The following is a 26,590-nucleotide window of genomic DNA, read 5'->3' as shown; positions in this document are numbered from 1 at the left end:
ATGTGGTAGTTCATGAGTGCAGAGTTTTTACCAAAGGGGATCACACTTCAATTTTTGGCATTGAGCTTGAGGACATGGCTCTGACACTAGGCATCTGTCTCAGTGAGGCCCTTCTGTAGGATGTCCACATCATTTGGGAACTTGACTATGGCTCCTAGTTTGCAGTAATCTGCGAACTTCATTAGCCAGAGGCCTTCTGTGTTAGCCTGTACTTCAGAGAAGTAGATACCAAACAGGAGAGGTCCCAGGATGGAACCCTGTGGTACTCCACTTGTCACTGCTTTGAGGTCAGATGTGGAGTCTGCAACTTTTACAGTGTGGGTTCTGTCAGTGAGCCAGTTGGCAACCCATCTTGTGACATAGGGATTTATACCTAGTTCAATGAGTTTAGCTATAATTCCAGAATGGGGGATGGTGTTGAAAGCATTGCCGCAATCAAGATAGGCTGTGTGAACCACCTTACCCTCATCTACAGCTTTGGTGACTGCCTCAAAGAAGTTGATCAGGTTCAGGAGGCATGATCTGCCTTTCACAAACCTGAACTGGGTGGGATCCAGAGTTTGGAGGTTACCAATGCCTTTACTTATGAGTTCGATGATGATACGTTCCATGGCCTTGCAGACCAAGCTCATCAGGGTAATAGGTCAATAGTTCCCAGGATCAGTGGTGGCTCCCCCTTTGTGGAGTGGGATAATTGATGCTGTGCACCATTCAGTGGGCACAAAGCCTGATGCGAGGCTATTATTGAACATGGTGCTTAAGTGGGGAGCCAGTTCATTCTGAAGTTCATGTAAAACGCAGCCTGGGATGTTGTCTGGTCCCATGGATGCTGTGTTTTTGGCTTTAGAGAGTGCAGCTTTTACCTGTGTAGTTGTGATTACAGGGACTCTGCATTCTTCCTGTTTAGATATGAGCCCTTTAGGGCGGTAAGTGGGGGGTAAAATTAGCACTGAAACTATCTGCCAGGATGTTGGAAATATCAGTTGGTTTTGTAATGTTCTTGCCTTTGTGCTGTAACTCAGAGCAGATCTGGGTGTTGCCATTGAGATTCTTGACATAGCTATAGAATGCTTTGTGTTTGTCCTTGAAATTAGTGGTAATTTTGTTTTCATAGCTAGCTTTGGAGGATCTTATAAGGGATCTCAGCTTCTTACTGAGGCTGATGAGGGAGCTCCTCCACTCATGGGATTTTACTGTCTTTTGCAACAGTTTCTTCCTTCTGTTGTACAGTTTGTTTATGGCAGTGGACCACCAGATTGGCTTCCTTTTTTTGGAGGATAGAGTCTTGGTTCTGTTTGGGATAGCACGATCCATGCACTCGTGTAAGTGCTTATAGAGTGCATTTGTGTAGGATTCAGCAGTTGTAACTGTATTGTCCATCTGCATGGGTGTCATGAAGTTCACTACTTCTGTCTTAAGAAGCATGAAGTTGACTTTGGAGAAATTTTTTACTGTGGTTTCCTTAATGGGGGGTGGGGTCGGGATGTGGATATCAAGGGTGATTAGCTTATGGTCAGATCGGACCAACGAGGAGTTAACTTCATGTTGGTAATGACTAGGTCTAGGATATTGTTGCCCCTGGTGGGGAAGTGGATAAGTTGATCCAGGGCATTGGAATTTATGAATTCCAGAAAGCAGGTAGCTAAGGAGTTGGTACACGAGTAGTTTTCCCAGTTAATGGTGAGGTAGTTGAAGTCGCCCATTATTAGGGTGTTTGATTGAACCCTAATATTTTCCAGTACATCAAGAAAAGATGAGTGGGAATCCTGGGGCATGGTGGGGGATCTGTAGCAAGCTACAATTTGGATTGTAGTTTTGCCCAGAGTTAGTTGCACTTGGATAACCTCGGATGCATTAAGCTGAGCAACTAGCCTGGAGGTGTGGATATCCTTAATGAATATGGATACACCTTTGCCTTTGGTGTTTCGGTCCAGGTTACATGGCCGAAAAGTGTGGTATGAGTTATAGCCTGGTAGTGCAGGGGTGCTCCCTGGAGCCTTGAACCAGGTCTCAGTCACTGCACAGATATCGATGTTCTCCATTTTAAGGAGTGCCTCGAATGAGTGCATTTTGAGACTTAGACATGGTGATAGTGTTACGTTTTGTGGAAGTTGGGTTAGCTGGGTTCAGGCAGGTGCCTCATGAGGTTGCAAATGATAGGCGGTTGTTGGAGCAACTGAGATATGGGTCTTTGTCATTGGTGGGGTGGGCTGACATCATACAATGGGTGTGTCAGACAGCGGATTAGGCAACATTCTCTAAAATTTGAGCAGCTGCCTGACAAGCTGTACTCTATTACAAAAATCAACACTCTCCCACACCCATGCTGTGGCTCACTTCAAAATTATATAATGGCTTCAAACTGCCACAAAAAAGGTCATCTGCTTTTTTGTGCTGCATTAAATTAAGATATCTTCCTTTTCTTTACTCTACTTTGCTTTTTAAAAAATTATTACTAATAAGTAGTCCATAAATGCAAGAAGAAACAATGTTGCCTAATCTGCTGTCTGACACAGCCATTGTATGATGTCAGCCCACCCCACCAATGACAAACATCCATATCTCAGTTGCTCCAACAACCGCCTATCACTTGCAACCTCAAGAGGCACCTGCCTGAACCCAGCTAACCCAACTTCCACAAAACTTAACACTATCACCATGTCTAATATCACAACTAATTAAAATAAAACTGACTAAGCCACATATAGTCCAGACATACCTGAACCCCCACCAAGCCAGAGGCAGTAAAATGGGCCACTTCATCTATATAACTAATTATACCTAATAGCTATATCCCCCCCAAAAAAAATAACCGAAAGACTTAAACAAAATATGGATAAACTACCCACCACTCTACCAAAATCTCCCTCCCCTGCAAAACCACCACTCACCTCAACTAAAAAGTAAATCACCACACCCAAACAGTAACCCCCCCGCACTCAGCTCACTTACTTAATGAAAAGTTAGACATACATAAAAATATGAAAACATTAAAGTTACTAAAACATTACATGTTACTATGAATAAAAGCCCATATTTACCTGATGATAAATTAGCACTACCTAAACTACAAACCAGAAGATTTCCTATGGTCAATTAGGCATAGGTAGATGGCACCTTTTTGTTCAAACACCCACACCAAAGAAATCAAGTATGCTTCAGACCAGAATTATATAATGACCCCACACACACTCAACTTCTTTCTCTTAACTACATCATATCTCTTATCAACTCCTCCCACCCTTTCCCCACCTAACTTAAATCCTCGCTTGCCTGACTTAACTACCAAGTAGGCATATATGTACAAATATGTCTGCTTGGCAAACTGAATTTGCCCATTCTGACTAAGCATGAATTGTCCCATTTTATTTTAAAGGAACAAAGCATGACCAGAGGCATTAAATTCATCCTACAAATCATGTCCAACAATGAACACAGTTCTTTTTTTTCATTCATTCATTCATTTGTTTTGCTTCAAGAATGTCCTTCACTTCCATTGTCCAGCTGTCCTAGATTTACTTCATCTTTCTTTTTGAAACTTGCCCTGCAGCTTTTTAACTGAAATACGTATCACATAATATCATCTCTTCAAATATATCATAATTTGCATTATTTCACTTTTGGTTTTTCAAACATAGCCTAATATCAGCTAATCTATCCTGTCCAAATATAGCCTGTTTTAATTAACCAAAGTACAGCATAACATCTCTATGCATTTACATTACATACCCTGGCCAGTCATCGCTTATATCTGTGGTATAACTAAACCACATGTGGCCTTAAACTCCTTTGTTGATCTGGGACAGTACTTTAGTTCTCAGTGGTTCCATTTATTGGAAAAAAATAGTTTCTTCATTTTAGTCTCATTCATCTAACAAGCATACCAAAAAGTGAATTTTTTTTTGTTAAATTATGGAATCTAAGCTCTTGTAAACTTTCTGCATGAACCATTGTCTTATTCCATAGCTCTTTATCATTTGAGTTCATAATTTAATTAGAAAACATCTTCAACAATGTGCAATTAAATTCAAATGCCCAAAATAATGTGAGCAATCAGTATGATCTGTATCACATTTCGTAAAAGTGTTCAGAATAAAACCTATTTACTCTACACTGATCTTCTTTATTCAGTTTGCAACAGCACTGCAGAGATACAAGAACCACCAGCAGTCCAAATACATATTCAGGCCATGAATCTCTATGTAAACAGAAAATGTACACCCTGCACTTTGCCAAAAACCTGTTAATTTCCATTACAGGTGCATTTGCAAAGAAATAATGAAGATCCACAAAGTAGCATGAAACATGGTCTGGCACATATTGTTTAGCAAACTGCTTGTCTTTTATCATTTTGCCAAGACCTCATTACAAGCTTCCTCAATGCATGCCAGTTTCAGACCACTATGCAGAGGCCAAACAGATGACCAGTTCTCACAAAAGTAGATATTTACCATTTACAGAGAACAGCACAACATACCACTTGCAGGATGTTTTCTCTTCTTATTACATCTATTATAATATGAAAAATCACCACTCTTGCAATATATCTATACAAAATTTTGCAGTGCCTTTAGTGCCACTGTGGTCTGCCTGCCAATATGGCTGGAAATGAAAACTTTAACCAGCAACTGGCTGCACCAGGTCATTTTGCCTCCAGTTCACCTTTAATACATCAAAGTTCAGAATTCTTATATTGCTTATATTTGGCTATAAATACAAAATATAAAACATAGCAGAAAACATAGTAAAACAGCAATAAACCAATGCAGCAAGGCAACCAATAACAATTGCAAATAAAAAGGATCTTTTAAAATATAGGAGAACTGAAGCTTTGCAAAGGAACCTAGGCATTAGTTTCTAAAAGTGTGGTTTCTGAAGGTCAAAGGTACAAATCTGTAAAGGTTTTTTACTCTCTAGCTTACTAGCAATCTGTTGGAGACTCAGTAGAAGTAACAAGTAGGACGATGTGTCACAAGCAGTTCTTAAGGGTGTGTAGAACCCTTTAAACAAAGGAGGAGATGAAAAACGCTAGATCTTTGTGGATGTTTCTTGGCCAGAAAATCATTCAGTTAACACTCTGTTGAAATGGGTAGTAAATGGTAATGCAATATATATTTTAGTCACCCATCTGCAGAGTTTTGTTATGAGCTGTGGGTGGTGTAATCTCTTGTCAGGGAGGCTTAGTTATAGAGAATTGCATTAATTCAGACATGATGAAACAAAAGAGTGGAGAACAGCTTCAATATTTTCACACTGTAGAAGGTGTCTGGTCTGAGAAATATTCCTTAGAACAGGTAGATTTTCTATAACCAAGACTTGTCTCTTGAGTGTTAAATTTTAACCAGTGGGACTCTGATATTTGCATCATGGTTACAATGTCAAGCCTATAATTCCCATAAAATTAAATACTGGGCTGGATTCACGAAGGCTTGCATGGAGTCTAAGAGCAGAGTAAGACTCCATGCAGCCAACATGTCTGCCGAGCGATCCAGGAATAGCCAGCAGGGGCGTACAAGAGAGCTCCTAAAATGAGTCTTGTACGGACAGTGTTAGTTTATGCAAATTACCTCATTTACTGCAGAAAGCTATGCAAATGAGGTAAATTTGCGATCCAAGAAACACTAATCTGTCTGAGTAAGAGTAGTGATATTTGCAGAAATGTACTCGGTTGGCAACTGAGTACTGTTCTGCAAATAGCAAAACAGAGCCATGACAGCTCCAAATAAAGGATGCATCCAGTTGAGGAAGCATGCCAATGGCTAAATATAAGGCCAGTGGCATTTTTATGTGTTGCAAAATAATAAAATATGTTTTTTTCCTCAATCTTCGATGTTTAAGCGTAGCGCAGCACCGCGCAAACGTGCGGCACATTAAAAATCACAAAATCAAGAATTTAAAAGCCACAAACATGATCTAATTCAAAATATTCATCTGCCATGCAAGTGAATGTCAGCCTGAAGACAACATGGTTACTGAGTAGTGGTTGCTAAGGGGGGAAGCTCAGTGTGAGAGATGTAACCAAGCATTAGTAGGCAATCCTATGCAAATGAGGATAAAGATAGTGAATCCCAGTATTGCCTGCTATGTCAACCATGTCCCTAGAGTGTAAGAGTAGGATAAGGGGAGGAACAGAGTAGAAGATGGGTGACATCATGAGGCGGTATGTATCAAAAAGACTGTAAGCTTATTAGAGCAGAGTGGCATGTGTTTGCTGTGAGTTAATCAGGACTAGGAGAGGTGTGTCTACAGTTGTCTAAACTGAAACCCAGAAACTGAAGGTGTACGCCGTGGCTATCACTAAAGTTTCTTGCAAAGCTGCTTACACTGTGTGCATGCGTGTGCGCACGTGTAAACCCGTCTAAGCCTGTGTGCGCGGGTGTGCCCCGGTGTAAGCCTGTGTTTGGTCGTCTAAGCCAGTATACATGAATGTGCACCCCCTAAGCCTGTGTAAGCTTGTGTAAGCCTGTGTGCGCGTGTGTGCGTGTGTTTGCACTTGTTTGCGCAGCGCTGCCCCTTGTGAAGACAGAAAGGGAAAAGGAAGGAAAAGAAGTGGTAGGAAGTTAACCAAGAAGAACTAGCAGAGCTGCCAGGTGAAATCAATCAGAATCAGCCAATTACACAGGCAGTACACTAGCCCAGCCCAGCACTTAAAACTCTGCAAACAACATTCCCCCATGTTTTTCTCAGAAGCACTGCAACACTGCAGTCAACAACGAGAAGTGAAAACTTAAAAAGCTTAAACTGAGACATAAAAATGTTAGGGGCTGCCATTGCTGGTATAAGGCGACATGTGCAAGATGCTGAGGGTGGTGCCAATGTGAATGCTGCTGAGCAACCCACAGTGAGGAGACAGAGAAGAGTATACAGACCCAGGGTAACCTACCAGGGGCTACATGAGCTGGAGATAGTGGAGCACTATAGAGTGGACAGAGAGCTCCTGCAGCAAATTGTTGAGCTGTGCAGGCCACACCTCACACACAGAACCAACAGAGGGGAAACCATCCCAGTGGAAACCAAGGTATGTGTTGGCCAAAGAATACTAGCAACAGATACCATCCAGAGACCAACTGGTGATATGATGGGGATTTCACAGACATCAGCATCCAGGGTACTGCACCAGTTCCTGAATGCCATGTCAGCACATGTCGATGATCATGTATATTTCCCCAATTCCCATGAGGTATTGGCCAGCAATATGCGTCTCTTCCAGCAAATAGCGGAATACCCAGAGGTAGTGGGTGCAATTGACTGCACGCACATACACATCAAAACACCAGCCGGTAAGTGGGGTAGGGCCTACATCAAGCACAAGGGCTTCCACTCCATCAACTGCCAGGTCATGTGCAATGCCCAGGGCATAATACTGAAAGTGTGTGCTGGCTGCCCTGGAACCTACCATGATTCCCATATCTGGCATCTGATGCAGCTGTACCAGACAATTGCCAATGGGGACATCCCTGACGGTCACCAAGTGGGGGATGCTGGATACGCACTGGAGCCGTGGCTGATGACACCCATCAGAAATGCACACACACCAGATCAAGAACTCCACAATGAGGCACATGCACAAATACGAAATGTAATCGAGCGTGTGTTTGGGATGCTCAAGTCATGGTTCCGGTGCCTGGACACATCTGGTGGAGCCTTGCAGTACTCACCAACTACATGTACCTAAATTGTCATGGTATGTGCCATGCTTCACAATATGATCCTGCGAAAACAGCTGCAGCAGGAACAGCATGGGACAGGGCCAACAGCCCCCCACCATTGTCAAGGCCTGCACAGGCACAGCGTGACTCAGAGGAGGAACAACCTGAGCCTGCCCCAGTAGCAGAAGGAGGCATGCCAGTGTGCCTTGGCCTTGGCAAAGAGGCACCGCATAGCACACACACACTGGCTCAGTAGGAACCCTGGAAATGATACCTCTCTCTCTGACTCGCACATAAAATAAAAGGGATGCCTAACTTGACACTACCTGTTTCCAAACATGTATAGGGAGTGTAGTATGTTCATCCAACATAGGCAGCCCTGCAGCACCACCTGAGGCATGATTGCCATATTTTAAGCAATATAAAGCAGTGCTAAGCAGCTGTTACCAATATCTAGTATATGTAAACAAAATTGCTCGTGCAATGTTGGCCAAGGTCGGGCAAAGTTGAGCAAAGTCAGTTAAACATGATCATAACTGCTTTACTGTTCCTTAAGCAGTCTGGTCTGGCCAGCATGAAAATAAAAAGCAGTGACAGGGCTTGAACCCAGAATACTGTGCATTATAGTCACAGTACTGAACCACTAAGCCATGATAGCATCACAGTGGCACGGACACAGCAGGACAATTGTACACTAATGCAAACACAAAACAAGGCTGTATCATGCTCCTAATGAGGCAAATGGGTAACCCCAACCACACGACTATGCAAACAGAGAACATCAAGCCAGGCATTGTGATGTGGGATGTGTAGGCTATGAAGTCACAAGCTAATATATGTGACAGTGGACGCTAAGATCTGTAGTACAGTAGTATGCCCCAAGCCAGTACGATAGGCAACAATACAGACTGTAATGGTGTCTTGTACATAGCAGTGCAGGCACTGCAAATGTGTATAAGTGTCAGTTGAAACCCACATCCTATGTACACCCCCAGTAACAATCCGGTGTGCCCACGGGTAGAAATGTACAAAGAATAGCTGTCCCCCCTGTATGTAAAAATATTGATAAGTCTATGCAAGGTGTCTCATGGAAGCCCTGCAGGCACAGCATGATCCCTGTTGATCTATGACACAAAGGTGAGGCCTGCTGTAAAAATACACCTTGATTTACCATACACATATAGTATAAATGTGTATACTGTCCGTGCTCACACACTCCAACAAATGTAGTGGATTTCATTCAGCATCACACTGAAAGGTCATACTGGGCATGCTCACACACTTAAAGAAATGAATCAAATGTCAGGCAGGAACATACTGAAAGGTCATACTGGGCATGCTCACACACTTAGCTAAATACGGATGTGATAATAAGGGATCCATGTACAAATGTATATAGTCATCTCTACTTCCAGAAACACATTCACAAAGTGGTCTGAAAATCCTGCTATGTGTACACACAAACTGCCAAGGTCTGTGCATGTAGGTCATAGGAGGTTGCCACTACTCAGCAGTCATCAGAGCTGTCAGAGAATACCACAACACACCTGTAATGAATCTGACTAGGCACGTTCATCAGCTAGAAAGACCAATGATGTACCTTAACAAGAGGATTACTGGCTTCAAATAGTTGCCCCATGCAACAAGAATGAATGTGACACAAGATGTACTCTGTTGCATACTGTCTACGCAGGAGATCTCTGCCCAACAGACAGGTCCAAGTCATGGTTACACTCAGAACTATTGTGAGTCACAGCTCAATGGCACTAAATGTACAGAGCCTATTGATATTGGCAACATCCCGGCAGATAGGATCAGTGTTAACTTTACCCCCTCTCACCCATGAAAGAGCACATGTCTATAATGGAAGACTGCAAAGTTGCTGTCATCATGGCTGCACAGGTAAACAACACTCTCCAAAGCCAGTATCACAGCAGCCATGGGACTAGATAACTTCCCAGGCTGTGTAGTATCTACTACCCTGAAGTAAACATTAGCATGGAAGGTCTGTGGCTACTGAAGTTTCCAGAGGACGGAAAACTAGGAGCCACCATTGTAAACACTAAAGACATGGACATCATACAAAACGGCCTCACTGAGACAGATGGCTGTTGTCCAAGCCATGTGCTGTAGCTCAATGCCAAAAGGTGCATTATCATCACCTTTGTTAAAATCTCTGTAGCCAAGAACTATAACATAGGTGGTAGTATACCTCACACTGTAAGTGTGACAACAGACCCTGGGTCACAGGTGGACTGTGGCTACAACTGTGATAAGCCCATTCCCACAGTAGTCAGGAAACTCTCTTATGTGGCACACTTCATCACAAAATGTGTCTCATGCAGAATAAAAGAGGACATTATTCCCCCCTACTCTCCACTCACTAGAACTATAAAATAGTACAACACCACTGTTGCTATGTACCTCACAGGACAACTACAACAACTGGAAAGCCAGCAGCAATACCTCACAAAGAGTATTATTGGCCTGAAATACATGCCATACACAGACCATTGCAAAATGCCCCATCTGTACTCCCTTGCATATCGCCTACTCAGAGGTGTTCACTGCCTAACATACAAAGCTATGTCAAACATAGAGCTGCTGGATATGATCCATGTAAAACACTCACAATCACTCTGACCTTTGGACCCAAAACCATGAGTGAAATACAAAAGGAAGGGGTGTAGCCATTCACCTTATGGATATCCACACCTTCAGTTTACTGGGACAGCATGAGGCCTTGGAGACCATGCAAGTGCAACTAACATTGGGCAAAGCTGCCCATCAGATTGTAGCCTGCTAAAGATCACGTACCTTGTCTCAGGAACCTCACACAGTATTCTGGAGAACAATGGCAAATATAAAGGTCCTATCAAACACCATTATATGAGGAGATTACAATTACCCAAACATTGTGTGTGTGAATTACTCATATACGACGTCCTTTGCCTAATGTGTCCTACAGTTAAGAAACTCCAACACCCTGGAACAGCTGGCAGCATGCCCACTACAGGTGACAGCATACTGGACATGATCATCACCAACATGGGGTATCAGTGTTCCACAACAGAGATAAACCCCTCGCTAGGAATATCAGATCCTGAAGTAATCACACTGGACATCCACATCCCACCCCCACACCCAGTCAGTGAAACCACTGTGAAGACATTTGCAAAAGCAAACTGCACACTTCCCAAGACCAAAGTGGAAAGTTCCAAAGACCTCTTGCTATAGGATAATGATATGCAATCTGCAGAAACATTTACAAGTGTATCCTATGAGCATCTACAGGGACGCATGGAATGAAACATCAGAAATAAAACCAAGATGCACTCCTCCAAAAATAGGACAACAAGCAGGTGTTTGTTGTCCATAAATAAGCTAGACAAGAGAAGGAGGAAATGAACACATGATAGAGCCAATTTCACTAAAGGAAAGGCATCACTGATCATTATCATGAAGAAACAATGATCGCTCATAAAATAATCCAAGGAGGGTTTCTAATGAGAAATAGCCAAGGAATGTAAGAATAACAACCACAAAGCCTTCGGTAGCTATACCAGACATGTAGGTGTTAACTTCCAAATATGCTGTCAGCTACTGAAAAAAGGAATGAAATACACTAAACCAACTTTCATTGCCAACATCCAGGAGTACAAGTTCAGTGTAAACTCACCCCCATCACCCCCAAAAGGGCCTGTGTCCATCACAGAAGGATGCAAAGACCCAGACGTCATGGACATGCAGGTAAAGACAGCCCTCACCAAAGCTAAGAACATAGCATCAATGTGACTGTATGCTGTCCCAGGCTGGGTCTCACACTAGGCCCATAAGGAACTACACACTCATCTACATTCACTGTCCAGACTCAACCGTACCACAGGCTATGTACCCAAAGAATGGCATACACTAACAGTCATCCAGCTCCACAAAGGGTGTGCCAAAACATAACCTGGAAACCATTGGCCAACATGTCTACTCAGCTGGGTCCACAGAGCTATTGAGCCAATTATCATGGAACCCATACACTGAGACAGTGGAGATCTCCAGACACTGGACTCTACAAAACATCGCATTGTTAAAAGCAGAGCCTGGCTCCCAAACCTAGTTGAGTTATTTAAAACAGTTACCATGAACATAGATGGAGGTGAAAGTAGTCCACACAGCACACCTGGACCTCACTAAGGCTTACTACACCATTCCCCACTCTGTCATCATGGACAAGTGTACCAGCTTGAACATTAACAGCTATGTCACAGGATGGCTGGCCAAGTGGCTCACAGATCAAACACACATGTTCATAGTTGCAGGTACCATGTCCAACTCTAAGCCAGTCACAAATGGCATCACACAGGTCTTGGTCCTGGGACCCCACCTGTTCAGTAGATACTGCTCAGAGGTACAGGAAAGCATGGCAGATGTATGACTGAACAGGTTTGCAGATGAATGGTAACTGTGGTCCAGAAACGACTGTACAGATGACACAGACATCCTCCAGAAGTGTCTTCCAGAGACAGATACCTGGTGTCAAAACTATGCCCTCAAGCTGAATGGCAAAGAATGCATAGCCATCCCGTTTGGGTAAAACAGAGTGCACACAAATTACCACATAGGTGGTAATCCAGCATGTAAGGAGAAAGCCATTATGGCCCTGGGGACACAGGTGGATAGTAAGCTCACCTTTTATGATCACATGCCCGAAGTGTTTAGACATTCCTTCAATGTAGCCCATCTAATGTCACCTAATGTAACCCACATCGTATAGTCCGATGATGTCACCATCCTACAAATATACCTGTGGAAAGGATAATTTCCAGTAATGTGTATAGCGCGTCGTGTTAATGCGTACTTCTCTGGTATCATGAAATAGTTAAGAGGGGGCTTGAATCCTGCACTGGACAACTGTGTGTGTGTTCGTGTGTGATCTCTTTGGGAAGGAGCGACCTTTTAGGGGTGTAGTGAAACACCTCAAAAGTGGTAAACTAACCTTTGTCAAGTCTGATGATGTCACCATCCTACAAATACACCTGTGGAAAAGTGAACTCTCAGTAATGTATATAGCGCGTCGTGCTAATGTGTACTTCTCTAGTATCATGAAGTAGTTAGGTAGGGGTTTGAATCCTACACATGGTGAGTACGTGTGCTATATGTGTGTGACACTATTGGTCAATGTGTTGTGGGTTTTACTTTTAGTACTGTATGACATATCAGTATGCATTGCACATGTGAGCTAGCTGTGTGCCAAATACATATATGTACATGTTACCTCAATGATTGCATGTGTGGGAACCCTACTTTCTCCAGGTACACAACTATCATCCTTGCCAGACTGTGCTGCTGCTTCCCAGACCTTAGGTCACATCTATTTGTTTGTGACAAGCTCAGCCACTGCAGTGATCCCTGGCCTAGGTCATCTGTGTCACACAAAGTCATTACTGTTACTATTGGAATGTGTGTGTATGAGGGTGCATGGCCAAGGTATATGTCAGACCTGTTCAAACGCAGCAAAGTCTGTCAATGATGAATATTCATAACAGGTGTTGAACAACCTTTGCGGATATGTATGCAGACCCCTTATTGCTTATGTGATCCATGGAGGGATCTGAACATACCTGTGGAAAAGTGATTAACAAAGGACAGATGACGTAACACTTGGTTGCATGTACACATCGGTACCTGTTCATCATGTTGTTGGCCACTACCTATGTGGTACTGTGGGGATATTATGTTCTGTAAAGGTGGATGACTATGCTTAGTTTGGCTTACAGCTGCCCAGCATGGGTTTGACAACAGGCATCTGTCTGTATGATACCCTTGTGCAGGATGTGTGTGTCATCTGGAGAATGCATTATAGGCCACAGTATGCATTACTACACTTGGACGGACATACCCCTACTGTGATTGCTTGTACCTAAGAGAGCTATATGCCAAACAGGAGTGGTGTCAGTAATGGGTGCAGGTGAATACCAGTGGTCACTGGCATAGTATAGTACCTGAAGGATCCAAATGCAGCTGTGTGTCCTACATCTGTATGTCGGTTGACAAGACATCATCTAATGAGTGGCTATGGCCAGGCTGTGGAAGTGATGTATACTACCAGAATGCAAAACAATGACAGATAGTAACAGTATCACCCACAGCACAGTGTCAAACCATGTCATACACACATGTAGTCAGGTTCCAAAATGTGTGTAGTACAATGCATACTGGCCACCAATAGAAACTATGGAGTGTTACTGTGTAATACAGAGCATGTCACCCTGGCCATGTGTCCACTATGCACGTACATGCAGACAGCGCACCTCCACCATGTTCACAACTGTACACCTGCAAATCTGTGCTACATACATCCCACACATTCTGTCCACTCTCTATCACATGCTGCCAATTCTGCACACATCAGCCAAGTGGCATGTGTCCAGAAAATACACAACTGGAACCAACACTGGTGTAAACAACACTACAATGACAATCATATCATTAATGCATCATGCTGCTCAGCTACACCTTCAAGCATATCATTACATTGTACTGCTGACAACATGCTAACATTACTTTACTGCTATAAAGACATCCTGTGCATCAGCACCATGGTAGCCTGTTCCTGCATCGATGTTAAGGAGGCGGCACAGGTTTCATCATATGCAAAGGGTGTGTTGTTGGTTTGCCAGAGGCCTACAGTAAGCCTTCCAATTGACATGTATGTGTGTGTGTGCATGTGTGTGTGTGTGTGTGTGTGTGTGTGTGTGTGTGTGTGTGTGTGTGGGACAAGAATACTGGAATGGGCCAATTTTGATGTAATGTGTGTGGGTATGTGTTAGCCCTAGGTGTCTGGAGTATGTGTGTGTGTCTGCATGCACACAGTTCCACCATGTGGCTGCCATATACGGGTATTAGTGGGACAGCCACAGACTGTATCTGCGAGGCTTCACAGATCACCGTCTCTGGCCACGGATACAGTACCTGTGCCTGGCAGGGGTGCTACTGACACTATCAGGTACTATGCGAGACTGGGTACTATCCCCATAGGTGGATGGATGTACACTGTACACAGGTCCCTGCTGGGACTGTCCAGAGCCACGTGCATGTGGTCTTCTAGGATGTTCTATGGACAGCCCATCACCAACATTACTGGGGCTGGTACTGGCACTACGGGAATGGCTGTGGCTTGAGGGATGTCCGTGGCAACTGCCAGCTGCTGATGTTGCTGGCATATGTCCATGTCGATGACTCAACTGTCCCGCACTGTCCTGACACATGGACATGACATTGCGGAGGATATCTAATGTCTCTCCCCAACATCATCAGTGACCTCTGTGTAATGATGGATGGCACCTGCTAGGTCACGGATACTGTCAATGACAGTGGTGTTATGTTCCATCTGTGCCCTTAGTCCATGTCTGGTGTACCGTTCCATATGTGCCTGTACCTCCATGACAGCCTGGAACATGCGTGACGTTGTCAGACCTGTGGCATGTCTGCCAGTGGCATGATGAGCAGCAGTGCTCCTACGAGAACCCCTGGACATCTGCCTATGTGGTACCCTTCCAGACATCTGGGTATGGCTGCTGTGTTGGGATGCACGTGCCATGGATACCACACTGTCCTGGCCAATGCCAACTGTATGCTGTCCCTCAGCTATGGGCATTGGTGAATGATGTATTGGCAGTATGACTGTATGCATGGATGGGGTGGACAGCTGTGTACTGTCGATTGGTGACCCACTGACAGACCCTGGCAAACATGTCTGTGCCTCAACACACCTATCATCAGTATCACTGTTTTGCTTGGTGACATCAGTTTCCCTGCTACAGTCAACCAGCCCAAGGTCAGCACCTGTGAGAGGGAGACAGGAAACACACTTTATGACCTGTACATGATGTCGGCACACATGCACACATGCACACATGCACACATGGACACATGCACACATGCACGCATGCACACATGAACACATGAACACATGCACACATGCACACATGAACACATGAACACATGAACACATGGACACATGCACACATGGACACATGCACGCATGAACACATGAACACATGAATACATGCACACATGCACACATGAACACATGAACACATGCACACATGGACACATGAACACATGCACACATGAACACATGAACACATGGACACATGCACACATGAACACATGCACACATGCCCACATGAACACTTGCACACATGCACACTAATGCACTCATCACTAAAACACACACACACACACACACACACACACACACACACACACACACACACACCACCACCACCAGCAGTCCAGAACATACTCAATAGCGGGTGAGGGTGGGGTACAGTATCACAAGGCAAACAGTTATATCACACGTGTCAGCATGCAGGATGAGTGTTTCACAACAGCATGCAGAGCGGGTGTTGACAGCCCTTGCCATTAATAATATACATGTCTTTGATGCATGTGTGTTGTTGTTCAGTGATTGGCCTCACCATGGAATGCACTGTGTACATGGACATGACAGTGCTGTGCAAGTATAATAAGCTCTGCAATGTTATGTGCACCATCTCTCACAGGTATACATACCATGGCTGGATGTGTATCTGTGTGTCACATAGATATCCATTTCTGATTAGAGCATCTGTGTCTTCAGCAGATACTTGTGGACACATGATTAGCACATGCATGCTATGTATACACACAGGATGAGTAGTGCATGTTAACCTGATGGAATACCATTGCTCAACATGTCCATTGTACAGTGGTTATGATGAGTGTGGGACATATTGTGGACATGCCAATGCCAGATATGACATGGCATGCTACAACACAACTGCAACATTAAACATCACACAGACACAGTGTTTGTCATGTGACCTATACACTCAATAGCATTACATGACATATAAGTGTCACTTTGTACAAATGGTGATTGTTATGCATATTGTGTATAAGTGCCTATGTTTGCACACACACAACACTGAGGTGCATAGCAGGTAATGCTATGTGTAGTACTGTGGTCACTGTAACCAGATGGGGTGTACTACCATGAGCAATCATCATGCAGCATCATGTGTTCACACAACGCTACTAATGTGTGCCACACTGGCACATACCATGCTGTGCCGGAAATGCAGTACCATGGCTACAGCTACAGTCACCATTTCACAGCCAGTTGTTACATGGGTTTATAAGGTGCACAACAGGGGGCATTGCCTACCATGAATGTGTAATGTGTCGAAGTGTATTGCACAGACACATGTGAGTCATCTACCCCTCAGATATATTATGTGTGCTGTGTGGATGAAGTGTGGGATACTGTGGTGTGACCTTATAGTGGGGGTCTGAATATGCCATGTGTAGCATGTTAACATGTACTGCGTATGACAGTGTTGTGTATGTTGTGTGCATGTGTATTGACTCTGCCAATCCAATGTCCACATCAGTGTTGCCACAATTGTGTGGAATGCTCTGTGTATTGTATGTGTTATAGGCAGCTACCCACATTACTGGGATGTGCATAGTCACACAGCAAACATGCACAGCATGCATTATGCGTATGTGTGTTATGTGTGCATGGCCTACACCTCACCTATAACATGCACATTTAATTAGCAGTATTAAAGGTAGAACATACTCATCAGCATGGGCTGGCTGTCTTGCTGTCAAACCAGAGGGACCTACAAGGATATGAGACACTTTGTTAGTAGCAACAAGTGTTGCATTGCTACTGTGTGTTTGCAATCATACAGTAGTACAATGGTTGACAGTCACAGGCATACAGATTGCATTCCTAATTATTACCATTGCACAACACTAGGCACCACATCATCTAACTACACAGTACACATCTCACATCTGTCTTGCTGTCACACCAGAGGGACCTACAAGGATATGAGACACTTTGTCAGTGGCAACAAGTGTTGCATTGCTACAGTGTGTTTGCAATCATACAGTAGTACAATGGTTGACAGTCACAGACATACAGATTGTATTCCTAATTATTACCATTGCACAACACTAGGCACCACATCGTCTAACTACATAGTACACATCTCACATAAGCATGCTCTAACAATTGAGGTAACAGCAGTCTACAGCTATGCAATGTTACCTACATGTTCCATTTCAGCTTACTGGGTGACTCCGACCTCCATGATGACACATGTTAGTTGTTGGGGTTGTTGTTGGCCAGGAGCTACCTGGCTCAGGAGCAGCTCCTCCACTCTGGTGAGGGGGGAATGGATGGCTTCCCCCCCCCACCTGTGGCAAGCTGCTGTCTGCGGATATCAGACGCACGCTGCTGGACATGTCTTATTAAATCACTGCATTGATGGCGTACCTGCTCATATGTCCGGTTATGCATGCCTATGTCATTTACCCAATGGACAAGCTCTTGCCACAGGGCAGTCTGCTCATGCTGGTCCTGGCTGGTTCTGGAGAACAGCAGGGCATACTGCTGCACCAGGATGGATGTTATTACCTCTTCCTCCACCATGCTATAGGCAGGATTATGATGGTGGGACATAGTCCTGGAAGAGAATGAAACAATACGTGTGAGCAAATCATGAGGCACACATACATTTCTTATGTACAGATATCAATTAACTGCCATGTATAGCAGCCTATTGGCTGTCAGAGGATACACACTTTCAAAAACACATGTCAGTACTCAACCCACAACTGCCTGACAGTGCATGGCACACTCTATATATCAAACCATGTTTTGCTCAGTAACGAACTTACAACAGTATGTAATACTATACAACAGTACATGGCACACTGTATGTGACACAATGCACAACCTAGACACAGGAGGTATATATCATGCTAATGCTTCAGGAAAAGTGTAATCCATTGCAATGATTGTAAAGTCCAGTGACAGTATCCCTGGTATACCACACTAGTCATTGATGGCAGACCCCTGCCTAACATATGTGCACATTCGTGAATATAGGTGGCATACCGCTGTACTACACCATACATGTTGCTAGAAATGCACCTACATCCTGTAACACACATATGACCAAAGCCATGGTACAGGTATACACACACACATCAGACATACATTGCAGATACATAGGTATGGCAACACAGGTGACCTTTACCTGTGTACCTTACAGTACTGTGTGTCAGTAGTTATGAGACCATATGCCTGAGATATGTAATCTGTGAAGACTACAGGGAACACACGGAACAGTGGTTCCAATCAATGTGGATGTACGCCATACTGTGCTGTTTAGGCATACAACCTCAGGGGTGGATTCGCCAGCAGTAACACTCAATAAGCATGCATGCACTGCTTTGGCCTGCAATGGGCATCCCAGTCGACAACAAGGGACTATGTCAGAATGTATGGCATACTGCTTTTTCAGCCTAGCAATTATAGACACATCTTTTGCTGTGATCACAGCTAGGACACATAATACCATGACAGAAACTGTTTCCCACTAAGCTATCACAATTAAACCAAACTCTGACACATTCACAAACACATTCACCATCACACTCAGTCAAACTCACATAGCAATTATTGCAACAAGTACATGTGGGTGTGTATCACTTCATAGGTAGGTAAGAGGCTATAGAAGCTTAGCCATATGCTACCTTGGCCTTTGACACACAGGTCATTGCATTTAACGTGGCCCTGTCAAGCAGAGACACAGAGGTGATTGCCTGGGTGTATTCACTATCACCTATACAATCTTCATGAATATTTATGATGACTGCTAATTAGGAGCTTTGTTTGCTATGGATAGTTGGTTTGTTATGGAGCATGGAATGTCTCTGAGATGGAAATATATCCCTCCAGCATATGCTGTTTGATGTGGTCAGAAGGTTTTGGTCCCTAGAGCATGTGGCACATAGAGATTGTGATCCATTTACATGCACCATGTCCAACAGCTCTGGTTTTAACATAGCTTAGTATGTTAGGCAGAGGTCACCTCTGGTTAGGCGGAATGCGACACAGTGTAGTTGTGGGTTTGTGAGGTAGTCTGCATAGGGCATCTGTTTGAGGCTGGTATTACTCTTTGTGAGGTATGTCTTTCTTGTTACCAGTTGCTGTGGATATCTTGTGAGGTACAGACCACATGGGGCATTATCCTCTATAATGGGCTTTATGTGTGATGAGTTGAGGGGAACACTGACCTATATTTCCCTGGATGACACACCTTTTATGATGAGGAGTGGCAGGTAGACAGATTACATGACTAGTGTGTCACTGTGATTATCGAAGGGGAGACTACAGTCAACGTGTGTCACATGGTCTCTTATCACACTTTCTGTGTTAAGTAGACTACCACCTATGTGGTAGTCCATGGGTACGGAGTTTTTGCCAGGAGGGATGCCAATGCAGTTTCAACATTGAGCTTGGGTCCATGGCTTTGTCACCAGCCATCTGTCGCAGTAATTATGACCCTGCCTCTCTCTCTCTCTGTATATATATATATATATATATATATATATATATATATATATATATATAAACACTTAAATATGAACACACATTGGTGTACATATAGATAGCCATATAGGCACATATACAGTCCACCTTTCATGGTGGGAATATCAATTATGCGAAGGTTGCGAGGTATACTGTTATGTACTAATATAGCACAGTGTTGTGCGGAATGCATTTAAGGTGTTCTTAGCACATGTAGCTTTATCAGGCCTCACTGGCTGCAACACTGCAAACTTGGCAATTCATAACCACAGCGCTTAGCCATCAGATGTCATATACTAGCACTGTATGCTGTCTTGTTTGCAACACACTACAACTACATAGAAATATGCACATAACAACCTTCAACAACATATATATGTCCACCCTTCACAAACAGTTGCAGTATGTCCCTTGCTCTGTGCACATGTACAGATGCTTATATATCTGACACACACAGATCTCTCCGTATGTGTGTGCCATACACACACAAGGTCCACACTGTTGTAAGTCCATGGACCTCACAGCTGACCTGCTGGGCCTTGCTGCAACATGAACAGGTGTCACATGTGAGCACACAGTAATATCAGAGGGTGTAAATATAGCTGCAAATGCTAGATTAGCATACTAGCCTGGTACAGCTGTTGCCAATGCTAAGCTACACGTTAATATGACTATCATGAATTTGCTACTCTGTCACATCCTTGTTTATGTAACTGTATGCACTACTCCCCCAAAAAAACAATGTACACACTACTGTACAGAACAGAGATAGCATGGATCAGATGTTTAACATTTAATGCTGAACTACATATATCACAGTCATATCCCACTGCACACACCTACACACTGATTTCTCCATGGCAGTAGATATGCAGGGCATCTGTGCATAGATACATACTGCTGCCACATATGGATGATTCAAAGTATGTAGAGTACTCTTCAAAAATGTCTACTACGTGTCAGTAAATACATATCAGTTACATACCTTTACTTTGTATGGGTTTGTATTATTAATTTCCGTGTGTGTAGTAATAAAAAATATTTTTTTGGGGATTTTTTTTTCCTGTTGCTGTGGCTGTTGCTGTTGTTGTTGCCGGTGTCTGTCTGGCTGTCTGTGTCTCTCTCTGTCTTGCTTTCTGGCTTTCTTGCTTGCGTGCTTTATTGCTCTCTCTCTCTCTCCGTGGCTACAATGAAATGATTGCATGTGTGGACAGCAAGTACAGGCTGCTTTTAGAGGCATCTGCACATGTGCATGTGATGGCCTCTGCACCAATTGGTGGCCACCATTTGGTAATTGCACGCAGCCTGCTGTGTGGTAATTGCAGTACTCACTGTCATAGCAACCCAATGCTATAAATTGCTAGGTCAGGTAGGCATAGGCCTTTCAGCTTTCCAAAGTGGGGCCCATGCTTGTTTGCTGTGGACACCGTAGTGTTAGTCAGAAGGTTGGTATACTTCTTCTAAATGTTGCTTAGGGTGTAGCCAGTTATTTGTATGTTGTACTCAGACCTGAATGTTGCCTCTCCCAGTAGACAGTTGACAGTGTAGAATTGTACTCACCCCTAGAAATGCTAACACAAAATACATGGGAGTATGGAGTTTCACAACATCTACAATTAGCTGCCATACATATGTAGTTATTGAGATGTTTCCATTTGGCACATGAACTGTTTGGGTAAATCTAAACTGTGGATATTAATGTACTCACTTCTGCAGTGTTTGTGCTTTTTATTTTGTTGACATTATCACAGGATGCTCATGAAACTGGACAATTCCCACATCCTTGCTGTACATTGAACACACTAGTATTTTGTACATTTTTGTGTGGCTTATCCTGCTATGATACTGTGCGGGGGTTGTGAAGTGCTGCTGTAACAGTATTTACTGCTAGAATGTCTGGTTCTGTTATCACAGTCATGTAATGCAATTCCACAGCAACTGCTGGTATAGTTCCACAGAACAGGTTTTGTGTTATGGCATTCCTACCTTTCCTTTATATTCACACATTCCGATGCATGATATATATATTTCAGCAACATTGTGCCATATATCTGCTGTGGCCTAGTGGTACTTCATGCAGTCTAGTGTGTCCAGGGTTCGAGAGTGGCAGTGGTGTTTTATTTTGCTGCTGAGCAGAACAAGGCCCCTCATATGCAGATTGACTAAGGCACTTTTAAGCAGTTGTAAGTGGGTTTGTGTGGGTTTGAGTGACGCTTAGCAATACTTAGCTAAGCACACACATGCGCACACTCATGCAAGCCCACTAACTACTGCTTAAAAGTGCTTACTCCCGCTAACCCCTGCGCTAATTTCTTTGAAAGAAAAGAAAATGGGGAGATAGAAAAGTGGTGAAAAAGGGGCACAAAGAGGGAAAGACAGTAGGGAAAACAGCTCGGGATGTGCAGGATGGATGTAGTGAAGGTCCATAGCTGCCCATTTCTTTAACAGCAACAGCTGTGCATATACTAATAATTTGGATGGAATTTTGAAACCTTCCACCCCTGAGAGAGGGGTGAGGACAACAAAGTATGTTGTACTGCCAATTAAATTTCAGTTTATGTGTCCAGTGGACATGTGTGCAAAATGGGCAGCTATGTATGGGGCGTAATTATTTTGTGGGAACAGATTGCCCCCTTTTTTTTTTTTATCAGGTGAGAGTGGTATGAGTGGTAGGGGAAGTAGGTATATTTGGGGAGGTAGGTCGGGGAGGTAAACAGACAAGACAAACAAGATGCATACAGGGATGGAATATGACACATGGGGTGGGTGAACACCATTGACGGGGAAGGGTGTTTGGAAATCACAAGCCCATGAGCTCACACATGGCAACAGTGGAACTAAGATCCCCACCCATGGGCAGTCACCACTGCACCTTCACAGCCTGGAGGGTGGCTGTGCTGGGGGCTGTGTAGGAGGAACAGGCTCACCTCTGTGTCACGCCACTCTTGCCTCGAGCTGGCGTAGAGGATCAGAGACTGAACGCTTGATCTCCCTATGCACCACAGCCTGGACCGTTCGGAGGGTGAGAGGTGGCCCTCCTCCGGCCACGCTTGCACGGGGGGGACGAGCCCCATCCCCTGCAGCACTTTCACCCAAAGGTGGCACAGGGCCACCGGAGGAGGAGGTCCCGGGCTAGGCACCAGACATGCTGGTGCCAGGTGCCATCGCCAGCTGAGGTGGGAGAGGAGGGTCCACTGGGACCGGCCTTCCCATACGTCCTATGTTTAGCAGGATTTAATGACAATATCGGTTAGTAACAGACAACAGCATTCCAAATTTGTTGTAACAGCATGCAGTAGTATTCCCATTAACCCAACACACAATAATTCCAACAGTTGAACAGCAAGCATAACACATGCATATATAGAACAACAGTGGACATTCCAACAGCATGCAGGGTTGATTGGTGGCAACAGGGCACATGCATCAAAGTACATGCAGATATTCATGAACCAATAGTACATATGTTCCAACAAAGTTTTTCAGATTACACATACCCATTTAGGTGTGGAATGGCATTATTTATGACCATAAAGTAGGGTGTAAAAAGATCACTCCATTAACAAGTTATATATACTTATAACTTTACTCTACATTCCTACTGACTGTAGGTATATATACCCTACATGTATTACATTAGGCAGTGTCCATTAAATTGTGAAATGGGTTTTGATAGTTGTTTATTTACCTGACCTGTATCTGACATACAAACTGTTCAAGATGCAGATGTTACTGCTACGTTTTTATATATTTCATTTATATTCATATATCTACATATCTAGCTGTCTTCAGGTGACATTATCAGCTACATTTACACAGACCCCTACATTTCTAGCAGCACACTGACATTTGTGGGGAACACAGTCAGAAGCTACTCATGTGCCAGATTAACCTGTGCATGCTAGCCATGAAACAACATTTGAGGACTGTATATATGCTTAAGAGCTACTGGCATTCCCTTAATCCACTTTATATCGACCTACACAAGTGTGGATTGACAGCACTTAATACAACTGTACTATTTCCATAATGCAAGGATACAACAACATATCAAAGAAAGTGACACGGACACAGTCCAGGAATTATACCTTGATTAATTACAATACACGCTTTTGTAGTGGCTCTCCATAGTTTGGTGCATGCAGAATACTTTTATTCCAGACTTATTATACCTTTATTAATGGGTTACAACACTTTTTCACACTCTCTCACTTATTTTGTATTACAATACATGCAGAGACTATAGTCCAGACTTATTATACCTTTATTAATGGGTTACAACACTCTTTTTCATGCTCTCTCACTTATTTTATATGATAATACATGCAAAATAATTACTAACCTGCCTGGTGGTGCAGCCTTAGCAGCCTATCTGCATAGGCTTGCTGATTCGCAGCACGGACACCTGCAGCTGTGAAGTAAATGAAGGGATATTGAGACATACCTATACATTATATGGACTACAATAGCATTCCTTACATACTTCATTCCATGGCTACCTACTCAGTAGTGGGGCATCTTGCATGTCACGGGCCTCCTGTATTCATCGGTTCAGTTGGTCCTGCTTCCATCTCTTTAGGTCTGCATGGTGGTGACGGACCTGCTCACCAGTCTGAGGGATGTCTGTGGCACTGGTGAGATCATGAACTAAGCGGTTCCAAGCCTCCGCTTTGTACTCTGTCCCTTGGAACTGACCCTGCAGGAGTCTTGACTCATGATGGTGAACAAGGAGCCAAACCATGTATTTTGACTCCTCGATGCCCCACCGTTGCACTCGAAAGTGAGTACCCTCTCCAGCACTGGCCATTCTGACTGCAGATGGGAGCTACAACCAGTTATGGCGTGTATTCCCACCTATGGAGCTTAAATATGCCTCATTTCCCACACTTATTTGTGATTGGCCGTTTTTGAAAATTCTCGGCTAACAGCAAACCTGCTTAGCAATGGTTAAACTTTCATTTATAAGTATATGTATGTTAACAGTGCATGTTTATGCTGAGCTGTCATGGCTTAGTGGTTCAGTGCTTTGATTATGGTGCACAGTGTCCTGGGGTTGAGCCTTGTCATTGCTTTTTATTTTACTACTGTCCAGACAGGCTAGGGGGTGTGACTGTGTTTAGGCGACTTTGCTCAACTTTGCTCTACATTGCTCCACGTTGCCTGATGTTGCCCTACATTGCTCTGCTCCGCACAAACCTATTGCACTATGTAAAGTGCTGCTTAGCTATGGGCAACTATATTGCGCTAGGTAAAGTGCTGCTTAGCTATGGGCAACTATATTGCGCTGGGTACAACGCTGCTTAGCTATGGGCAAATATATTGCGCTGGGTACAACTCTGCTTAGCTATGGGCAACTATATTGTGCTGGGTACAACGCTGCTTAGCTATGGACAATTATATGTCAATATCCTTAATACTGCTCACATTCTTATATTTATATATATACATTTTGTTCGCTAATACATTGGCCATTTCGATGCTTTTTAATAGAATTTCATTCATATATGTCAGGAATTATTTTATATACTGATTTAAAACATAACATAAAAAGGGGAGTGATGGGACTAGAACCGTAAATGCCTCTTCTTTGTGCGAAAGCTCTACCACTATGCTATTGCTATTTGGCTTGATTTGCATATACATTTGTTATTATGCTCTTCGAAATTGCTAACTGTAGCTAAGCAATGGGCACACAGCCGTGCACACACGCACAAATACGGGCAGCTATATGGTGAATAATAAAAAAAAATGTGTTATACTTTTTATTTCATTTGTACAGGGATTTTTAATGTGGGGGACTGTAGTGTTGGGAGTAAACACATTTGAGCGGACTCGCTCATATCTGCTGACATTTGCAGAGTTAGGCACTTGCAGGGCGTGGATATTTGGACTGCTCGGCAGTCTGACACGCCCCCTGCACTCCTACATGCTCCGTGTTAGCCTGGGAGTTGAGTCAGCACACCCTCATGCATATGCATGACGCGCTGACGTCTAACTCTTAGATGGCAGTCGCCGAGTAGGACTTTGTCCTACACGGAGGATTACTGAATCCCCCCCACTATAAATAAAATGTATTTATTTTATTTTATTACTAAAACAGTAAAAAATGGCAATGACTAGGAAAAAAATCAGCACAGTCGTAATAAAATAAGTGCTTTTGTAAAGTTTGATAACTAACCTTTATGAAAGTGCTTATTTTATTACGACTGTGCTGATTTTTTGCTAGTCATTGCCATTTTTTTGCTGTTTTAGTAGTTTGGCTACTATTTTTCAGTTAAGGGAAGAAACACCTCAAACACCTCTGAAAATCCCCAATGTACACATCCAACAGGCAGACCTGGTCGAACCGAGAAGGCAACCTCAATTAAACACAATTTTGAACAACTCCACCAAGTCTCTCAATGAAGTAGAGTACGGAGTACTAAAAAGTGCCTCAGTTTCATACCACAACAAAGGAGCAGACTGGTCCATACTATCATCAACCTCAAATTATTCATCTGGAAACTCAGCC

Source organism: Protopterus annectens, chromosome 6.part0 (assembly GCF_019279795.1).
Source record: "Protopterus annectens isolate FY-2018-M chromosome 6.part0, PAN1.0, whole genome shotgun sequence".
Taxonomy (NCBI): Eukaryota; Metazoa; Chordata; order Ceratodontiformes; family Protopteridae; genus Protopterus; species Protopterus annectens.
Note: the sequence above shows the minus strand (reverse complement) of the source record.